The 10185-nt window shown below is 40.0% G+C and overlaps 1 non-coding gene across 1 annotated transcript; it reads right to left on the reverse strand.

The window, feature by feature from the left end:
• Positions 1 to 7870: 7870 nt before the first annotated feature.
• Positions 7871 to 7974, reverse strand: LOC114221120 (U6 spliceosomal RNA). The gene has a single exon (XR_003611683.1). It is a non-coding gene; the product is annotated as a U6 spliceosomal RNA (small nuclear RNA).
• Between the last annotated feature and the right edge of the window lie 2211 nt (positions 7975 to 10185).

Here is a 10185-nt window from a genome sequence, read left to right on the forward strand (position 1 = left end):
CTTTTCATTTTAAGGATGTGCATTTCTTTTCCTCGTCCCTTATTTATATTTCCCTAGGTTGAAAAAGTGCTATTCATTACTAATCTTAATACCTTTAAATTAGTTAATATATTTTAATTTGGATTTTTTTTGAGAACATGATTCCTAAAGATATATAAAGTTTAACATAATAAAATTCTTTGCCAAATTCATGGAAGTTTATTAGGTTCTGAGAATATAATGAAGCCTTAATAGATGCTGTGGATCATTTAGAAGTGTATGTGCCACAAAAGCTTTGTGTTTGTGACTTTATTTTTCATACTTTATTTTGTGGCAACAGTGAGCATAGGAAAAACAGTTTGGAGATTACCAGGATCATCCTGAGAGATGTCAGCCTGGGAAGAGCAGTAAACGGGGTCCTTCTCATTCCCAACAGGCCATTTTGATGTGTGAGAACAAACATATGAACGTCTGTCAGCGTCAGTCAGTTGCTCCACATACATTCTATTCTTATAACTTCTTTTGAGAATTTGGTAGAAGCTAGGACTTCTTTCCCTGGAAAAATGTACCTATGCATATATATGCAAATTCTGCATACAGTATCTTTCATTGCATTGCAATGCAACCTGATAACCAGAACAGTAGAAATGATATACCCCCGTGAAACATCGGTGTACAGTGAACCTTTTTTCAAGTGAGCTTGAATCCCAACTTCTGTCATAATTGACCCAGTGCTTAGCAAGCATATGATTTGTATGTGTATGCAAAGCTATATAATGGACAAAGGCAAAAGGCCTATTTCTTAAGATGTATATGTTGGAAACAAGGCATGCACTTTATTAGTTAACATAAAAAAGGGGAAGAAGTATAGAGATTCAGAAGAGGAATATCTTACCTGAAAGAGAACTAGGGAGACTTCAAGGTAGGGCATTTGAGCTGCATCTTCAGAAGAGCTGATTTGGACATTCATAGAGGGGGAGGAGGGGTTGGTGAAAGGGACAGAAACAGAAAATGATGTGAACCAAGACAATAGTATTTTGGGGGAACCACCGGTGATTCAGTGTAGTTTCATTAGTATCTGGATGGCCAATTAGTTTCATCTTAGGTTCTACCCTTAACTGGTAGCATTTTCATGAGTGGCAGGTCAAGAACCATCCTCAAGCAGCCTAGGGGCTTGGCAGGAGAGGGTGCTGTGATTGATTAGCAGTATCTGCTGCAGAGGTATGCAGGGTGGCTCTTGAAGGGGTATTGTTTTAAAGAATGAGCCCCACAGCAACCAAGACTACATGCTCACTAGTGCAATCTCAGTCGCTGCTACAGTGCCTGGCCCAGAGAAGAAGCTCATAAAATGATTGGTTAAATGAGTGAATGAATATATGCCAATGCTGGCTGGGATCACTGATTCTGGGCAGAAGTAATGTTTCGAGCCGGAGTTACATTAGTAAGCAATAATGAACTCATAACTGTCATAGTTTTGAACTTTACTCAACCATATAATCTAATAACCTAATGGTTAATGAAAATGGGCAGAGTTATTATGTATTTTTATTTATTTATTAAAAAGATTTTAAAAATTTATTTATTTTAGAGAGAGAGAGTGAGTGAGCAGGGAGAGGGGCAGAGGAAGAGATAGACTCCTGAAGCAGACTCCCCACTGAGTGTGGAGCTGGACCTTGGGACCCTGAGATCATGACCTGAGCCAAAGCCAAGTGTCAGCTGCTCAACTGACTGAGCCACCCAGGTGCCCCTATTTATTTATTTTTAAAAATTTATTAATTTTTTTTAAAAGAGAGAGTGAGCAGTGAGGGTGGCAGGGAAGGGGCAGAGGGAAAGGGAGAGAGAATTTCAAGCAGACTCCACACTGAGTGTGGAGCCCGATGCAAGGGCTCGATCCCACGACCCCCAGACCACAACCTGAACGGAAATCAAGAGTTAGATGCTTAACCCATTGAGCCACCCAGGTGGCTAGTTGTACTCTTTTTAAAATCAGGTGGTTCCTTTTGCAGAAGACTAACTCTAGGACTGTAGTTTGATATTTCACTAAGGAATCCCTTCAAGTGTCAGAGACCAAATCTTCCTGTTCTATTTGTTAATCAAATCAGTAACATTTATCCTTTCTGTGTTTTTACTTAATCAGGAGAGGAGAATTTCCTCAAACTCCCCTAACCTTTAATAAATAACAACTTCTTGAACTCAGTACCGCTGACATCCATTTCCTGATAACATCTGTTCTGTACTGAATGTAATCTTAGGGAGAAATCAGCTTCAGCCACTGGCTAAGTTCTTTTTTTTTTTTTTTAATTTTTTATTGTTATGTTAATCACCATATATTACATAATTTGTTTTGGTGTAGTGTTCCATGATTCATTGTTTGTTCATAACACCCAGTGCTCCATGCAGAATGTGCCCTCTTTAATACCCATCACCAGGCTAACCCATCCCCCTACCCTCCTCCCCTCTAGAACCCTCAGTTTGTTTTTCAGAGTCCATCATCTCTCCTGGTTCGTCTCCCCCTCTGACTTACTCCCCTTCATTCTTCCTCTCCTGCTATCTTCTTCTTTTTCTTTTTTCTTAAAATATGTTGCGTTATTTGTTTCAGATCTGTGATTCAACAGTCTTACACAATTCACAACGCTCACCGTAGCACATAACTTCCCCAATGTCTATCACCCAGCCACCCCCTCCCTCCCACCCCCGACCACTCCAGCAACCCTCAGTTTGTTCCTGAGATTAAGAATTCCTCATATCAGTGAGGTCATAGGATACATGTCTTTCTCTGATTGACTTATTTCACTCAGCATAACACCCTCCAGTTCCATCCACGTCGTTGCAAATGGCAAGATCTCATTCCTTTTGATGGCTGCATAATATTCCATGCTAAGTTCTTGATGGTTCCTCTGAGATCAGGTCTGGATACGAGGTTTCAGATTAGTTATAACCAGACTGCTAGGTTTTTGTTTTTCCTGGTAGTGCCCTGGATTTGCTCTTGAGAGGAGGGGAAGGGACCCTATCATCAGATCTGATAGAGTAGCACAGTATCTGATACATAGTAGCCAATAAATACTTCTTAAATTGAGTTTACTTTTATAGTTTTCTTTTTAATCACTTTACCCCAGCTCTGGTTTTAGTCTATTTTCTGGTCCCCTCTGGAGTCCGCGTAGACCCAGAAACACTGCATGGATGATGCATTTCCAGGTGGAGTATGACTGGAGCTTGCTCTCAAAGCGTATCCAGGTTCCTTAGATGTATTCTTTGTCCTCCAGTCCCATGCTCCCTGTTCCTTGGCCTATCAGCCCAGCTGGGTTTTGGAATGAGACAGAGTTGGACAGCGAGTCCAGCTGCTGAACGTGCCAGGTTCAAGCTTTTGGTCTTCGGTAGACATCAGCATTTTTGTGAAACTTATTAAATGTGCAAGTGCCTTGGCCCCACCTCAGACTTCCTGAGTCAGAATTTCCAGGGTTTTCAGAGTCCTGGCAGGTATATGTGAAGATGATTTTAGTGTAGTTTTAATCTAAATTATTGGGGAAATGCAGACTTTGGAAAGTATGTGGGGCTGGACCATGGCCATATGGTGGTAACAGAACGAGTTGCTGGAATACCCAGGGGGCCAAGGGAGCAAACTGATGAATGCTTGCTGTGTGCCAGGTACGTTGGATCCCATGTTATAGAAAACAGCTTTGAAGGAGAGATCAGGAGTCACCAAATTTTTTTTTTTTGGCTTTCAGAAAACACTTTTCAAAGGTCATTTTGGATTTTAATCTTCAGGTATATTAGTTTCCTAGGATTATGTAACAAATTAGCACAAACTTGGTGACCTACAGCAAGAGAAATTTATTCTCTCAGAGTCGTGGAGGCCCGAATTCTGAAATGAAGGTATTGGCAGGACCCTGCTTCCTCCAAAGGCTCTAGGGGGGAATCCTTCCTTGCCTGTTTCAGTTTCTGGCAACTCCTGGCAAGTGTTCCTTGGCTGGTGGCGGTGTCACTCCAGTCTTGGCCTCGATCTACATGGCTTTCTCCTCCACTCCGCGTCCCTTTTCTATGTGCCTCTAAAGGCACACTTGTCATTGGATTGAGGGCCCACTGGATCATCCAGGATGATCTCACCTCGAGAGTCTTCACTACATGTGCAAAGATCCTTTTCCCAAATGTGGTAAGGTTCACAGGTTCTGAGGATTAGGAAATGAGGACATGGACATATCTTCTTGGGGGCCACCATTGAACCCACTACACCAGGGAATGGGGCTTTATAATCTTTTCTGCTACTAGTATTCTTTTTACACACTGGTTAGAATGAATACTTCTTTTTGAGCAATCCTATAGTCTTGTCTTCAGAATCTATGAGCATTTTTTAAAATACAGAATTGGTTTAATGCATGACATATCATCTCCATTCCATTTATTAGGTGTAAAAACTGGCAATGACCAGGAGACTCATTTAACATTGATAAACTTTAGTAGAAGCAATAAAGTAATTATTGGCTATAATTTAAAAATTATTATAATGGTTAAAAGAACTTCAATTAATTGAAACTTACAACAATCAATAATTGATTATCATTGGTTCTGTTCTCTGGTATGCATGGGAACAAACTTGGTACTCTTCACCTTGATCATACTACCTAAAAAGCAAAATGGTCATAAATGACATGTCTTCATTTTTGACCATCTGACCTTGTAATGATAAAACCAGGGTAAGCACTTCCTGGAAACCACAGACATTTGAAAGTGAAAGATCAACTCCAGGAAATCTATGATTTCAGACAATAAATACTGAACCACTTTGCCAAAATCCATTGAAATTTAGTGTTTTAGGTCTAGATATTATTTTTTCAAGTGACAATATTCTGGCTATTTATTTGAAAATAGAGATTTCAATAGCTCAGGGTACTTGGTACCTGAATCCAGCACATGTTTCCTGTAGGAACAGCTTAATACCTTTGGGTTTGATAATAGGGACAAATTTAAGATTATAAAATAATACTAGATTTCTTAGCTTAATTGATTTGGAGCATAAGTTTGAAATCAGTGTTTATTTTCTCAACTCACGGTATCTTAATGCCCATGGCCTTTTCTCTGTATTTGCAGCCAAACATCCCTCGGGCAGGCCTTCAGCCTCAAGTGCTTGTGGAAGAGTGTGGGCTCCCCCGTGAAGCCTCAGGTGTGTCTCATGGAAGCCTCAGGTGTCGAATGCTCTGGAAGTGAACCACTCCTGTCTTTCAGGGGCTTAGGGTTTGAGTTGGAGCATTTGTCTCAGTGAGAGCCTGCCCATCGAGGGCCTCTCTTTCTGAAATGGCTCCAAATGTTTTTTACTTATGATATCACTTTCATTCATCTTTTGAAAGCCTTTCTATCCCTTTTTACCCCAAGACATATTCCTTCTAAAATTACATTAAGAATTTCAAAAAAATTCTCCTTTTTAGGCTCTTGCAGATATGGAAATAAGAACTGTTCATCCTCAGGATAGCAATTTTGTGGAAAACAAAAATATATCACTTGGGAAAACAAAAAGATTTGGGTCTTTTGGGTGCTTGTGCCCAGAGGATTCCTGGATAATTTTTTAAAAAGATAAAATTCTGGACTCAACTTGTGGAAAACTTTAAAATTAATATCCTACATTGCCATGTCTAAGAGAAAAATAAATAAATGAGACGCATCTAGGGACTTACAAAGTTATTTTTTGTATAGATCAATCAAAGCATATTTTAATAGGCAGCTTTTTCCAAACAGACCTTCTAAACTTAACAAAAAAATCTGTCCAGTTTTCTCATGTGGTGAAGTAGATAGAGAAAAAGCTCTATGGGCAGAAATTTAACTTACACAGATGATTAATTTCTACATGCATTCCAATCATACAGACTAATGAGGAACTAACTTCATTGAAAGTTCAGGTTGATAGGTTCCTTTTTAAGACATTTTATTTCCAAGGCTATATAAATGAGTCAGTTTTATTTATTCCCTCAGCTGAAGTTGTTATATCAAATCTGTTATCAAGGTCAAAATATTTGTGGAATTAATCTTTTCTTTCTATTTTCCCTGCTACCACCTATGTTTAGGTTTTTATGACTTCATTCCTCGATTACCACAATAGGCTTAAAAAAACCCATTTTATTATGGAAACATTCAAACATGCAGAAGTAGGCAGAATACTATATTGAACCCTCGTGTACCTATCAGGAAGCTTCATCAGTTATAATCACTTTATTATTTTTGTTTCTTCCCCCTTATTTTTCTTTTGAAGATGTTTAAACCTATCCCATTCATCGTGGAATGTCAGTATGTATTTCTAATAGATAAGCAATCTGTGTCTCCCATTGCTTTCTAATTATTCTTTCTCTAATCTTATTATTTTTCTCACCAATCCAACAATTTCTAACTATTCAGCATACTTTTGTGAAACCTAAGAAGGTTTCAAAGGTTCAGTATTGCTTATTGAATCAAATGCAAACTCTTGTCCTGATTTATAAAGCCATCTTTTTTGTTTCCCCCATCTGTCTGATCATCCATTAGTCCCAAAGAGGCTGTAAGGTGGGTCTCCTCACTACTCTGCCGATGCCCTATTCATTCCTATCTTTGGTCATGCTCTTGCCTACCCAAATTCTCTGCATCCTAGAAAGCTCTGCGTGGGTGCCACTTCTAGGAAGCTTTTCCCAGCTCATAATAACTTCTTTCTGCCCTGACACTTGGGATTTAAACACAGTTCCTTTAACTTTAAATCTGGTATTTTTTATGGTATCCTAGTCTTGATTACTATAATCTGGAAAGTAGGCTCCTAATCACTGACTAGCAGCATTTGTTTTTAAAGACTTTAAAATGTTTGGGTGAATGGTAACTCTAGGGATACAGAGCAGGTCAGTGTTGCTGGACAAAATCTAGCATCACTATGGTGGGCAGAATTCTAAGATGGCTTCATGGTATCTGCCTCTGGTGTTATTCCTGTGATTACATTATGTTACATGACAAAAGTAATTTTCTGGATGTGATTAAGGTTACTAATCAGTTGACCTTAAGGTAGGGAGACTATCCAGGTGCACCTGATCTAATCACATGAGCCCTTTAAAAGAAGAGTTTTCTCTGGCTGGTCACAGAAGAGGAAGTTAGAGAGATTTGAATCCTGAGAAAGATTACACCTACAATTATTGGCTTTGAAGATGAGGAAGGGGGGCTGTGAGCTGAGGAACGCAGGTAGTTTCCAGATAGCCAGAAAGAAAATGGGATCTCAGTCCTACCTACCCAAGGAACCGAATCTTGCCAACAGGCTGAATAAGCTTGGAAGCAGATTCTTGTCCAGAACCTTCAGATAAAAGCCCTGCCCAGCTGACTCCTGGAGTTCGGCCTTGTGTTATTCCATGCAGAGAGTACTGTCAGGACCACTCAGCTTTCTGACCTGCTGAACCGTGAGACAATAAATGGTTGGTGTTTCAACGGCTAAGTTTGTGGTAATTTGCTATGCAGCCATAGAAAACTAATACAATAGATAACACAGGATTTGGGCTTGTAGTAAGTTTTATGCATTTTCTGCTATTCTTCTTCCCCCCAGTTTTATTGAGATATAATTGATATACAGCACTATATGTAAGTTTAAGGTGTACTGTATAATAACTCGACATATATACATTGTGAATGGTTGCTACGATAAGTTTGGTTAACATCCATCACCTCATATAGTTACAAAAATTTTGTGATTTTCCTTGTGATGAGAACTCTTAGATCTGCTCTCTTAGTAACTTTCAGATATACCACACAGCAATGTTAACTGTAGTCATCATGTACAATACATTCCCAGGACTTACTTATCTTGTACGTGCAAGTTTGTACCTTTTGACCACCTTCACCCAATTTCCCCACCTCCCACTCCCTTCCTCTGATAACCACAAGTCTGTTCTCTTTTTCTATGAATTTTTTTTTTAAGATGTTGTGTGTCATCCTTGTGCAGGGGTCATGCTAATGTTCTCTGTATCATTCTAGTTTTAGTATATGTGCTGCTGAAGTGAGCATCTTGCTACCTATCAAGGCTCTAAATCAGGGTGCCTGGGTGGCTCAGTCAGTTGAACGTCTGCTTTTGGCCCCGGTCATGATCCCAGGGTCCTGAGATCAAGCCCCGCGTCAGGTTCCTTGCTGGGCGGGGAGTCTGCTTCTCCCTCTCCCTCTGCCTCTCCCCACTGGCTTCTGCTCTCTCTCTCTCAATCACTCACTCTCTCTCTCAAATACATAAAATCTTTTTTTTTTTGAAAGTCTCTAAATCAGGAAGGAAGGTTTTCCAATAAATGGAGGCACTCATCTTAGCATGTACGATCATTGTGCACACTAGCAGAGCCCTTAGTTTATGATGCTTTGCTTTTGTCCATCAGTTTCTGACTATAGACAGGAAAATTTCAAGGAGAGGAAGGTCTAGCTTTCCTATTGCCTGTGTTTTCAGAAAAGTCTTTAAGAGGGTCCTTGAGCAGGGGAAGGTAATTAGGGCAGCCTATCTGACCATCATTAGCACTGGTTCATTATGCAGTCAGACTAACCATTACCTCCGGTATGAGACTGGCGCAGATTTTGAAGAGAATGTACCCTTAAGCTCTGCAGCCAGCCAAGATTTCAGATGGTAGAACTTGCTTAAAAGTAAGGGGTCCCTGGGTGGCTCAGTCGGTTAAGTGTCTGCCTTCAGCTCAGGTCATGATCCCAGGGTCCTGGTTATGGAGCCCCGCATTGGGCTCTCTGCTCAGCTGGAAGACTGCTTCTCCCTCCCCCGCTCCCCCTGCTTGTGCTCTTTTGCTCTCTCTCTGTCAAATAAATAAATGAAATCTTAAAAAAAAATAAACATGGACACTTACTTCAGGAACTGATCAACAAATCGTTAATGAGGATACTTAGGAAGATGAGAACTGAAGTTACAGTTTCTTCTGTGGCTCAGAATCAGAGAGGATGGGCAAGGGCTAGGTTAATGGGCAGCTATTTCTCCAGCTATGCACATATAACACAAATAAGTGGTTAGACACTTATTTGGGGTGCCTGTGCATGATTCATAAAGAACTTGTTCCTTATAAAATTTACTGCTGAATGACTCATTGTAGGATGATGATGAAGATAAGGCTTTTAAAGAGTTAGGCATCCATCCTTTTAAAAATTGACTTTGTGAGGTATAGTTTACATACAATAGGTTAAGTGTATAGTTCACTAAGTGCATACACCCATATAACCATCACCACAGTCAAGATACAGCACATTTTTATCAACTAGACAATTCCCTTGTACACACTCCTTTGCAGTCAATCCCTCTCTCCACTCACTGTTCTAGGCAACCATTGATCTGATTTCTATCACTGTAGATTCATTTTACCTCTCTAGCATAGCATACAAATGGAACCATACAGAATGTACTCTTTTGTGTTTAGCTTCTTTCACTCAGCATGGTGCGAGAACCATGAGATTCACCCACATGGTTGCATTTGCTAGTAGTTATATTTTTATTGCTGGATAGTAATTTATTGTGTTAATAGCACAGTTTGTTAGCCATTCATTTATTGGTGGACATTTGGGTTGTTTCAATTTTTGGCTATTATGAATAAAGTTGCTATGAACAGTCTTTGTGTGGACATATGGTTTTGTTTCATTTTGGTAAATGCCTAGGCATGGAGTAGCTGGTTCAGATGTTAAGTGTATGTTTAACTTTAAAGGAAGCTGTCAAACTGTTTTCCAAAGTGGTTTTACCATTTTTCACTTTCATTGGCAATGTGGAAGAGACCCAACTATTGTCCATCTTCCTCAATACTTGTATTGTCAGTGTTTTTTAAAAGTTAGCCTTTAAATTTGAGAAACAAGACAGAGGATCATAGGGGCAGGGAGGAAAAAATGAAACAAGATGAAACCAGAAAGGGAGACAAACCATAAGAGACTCCAAATCTCAGGAAACAAACTGAGTGTTGCTGGGGTGGTGGGGGGTGGGAGGGTTGGGGTGGCTGCGTGATGGACATTGGGGAGGGTATGTGCTATGGTGAGCGCTGGGTATTATATAAGACTGATGAATCACAGACCTGTACCTCTGAAACAAATAATAAATTATATGTTAAAAAAAGGAGAAACTAGTAGGAAGGGAAAAATGAAAGGGGAGGAAATCGGAGGCGGAGATGAACCATGAGAGACTATGGACTCTGAGAAACAAACCGAGGGTTCTAGAGGGGTGGGGGGTGGGGGGATGGGTTAGCCCGGTGATGGGTATCG

The sequence above is a fragment of the Eumetopias jubatus genome, unplaced genomic scaffold, assembly GCF_037043125.1.
Source record: "Eumetopias jubatus isolate StellerSeaLion01/CBP00866 unplaced genomic scaffold, mEumJub1_p1.0 scaffold_1, whole genome shotgun sequence".
NCBI classification, from domain to species: domain Eukaryota; kingdom Metazoa; phylum Chordata; class Mammalia; order Carnivora; family Otariidae; genus Eumetopias; species Eumetopias jubatus.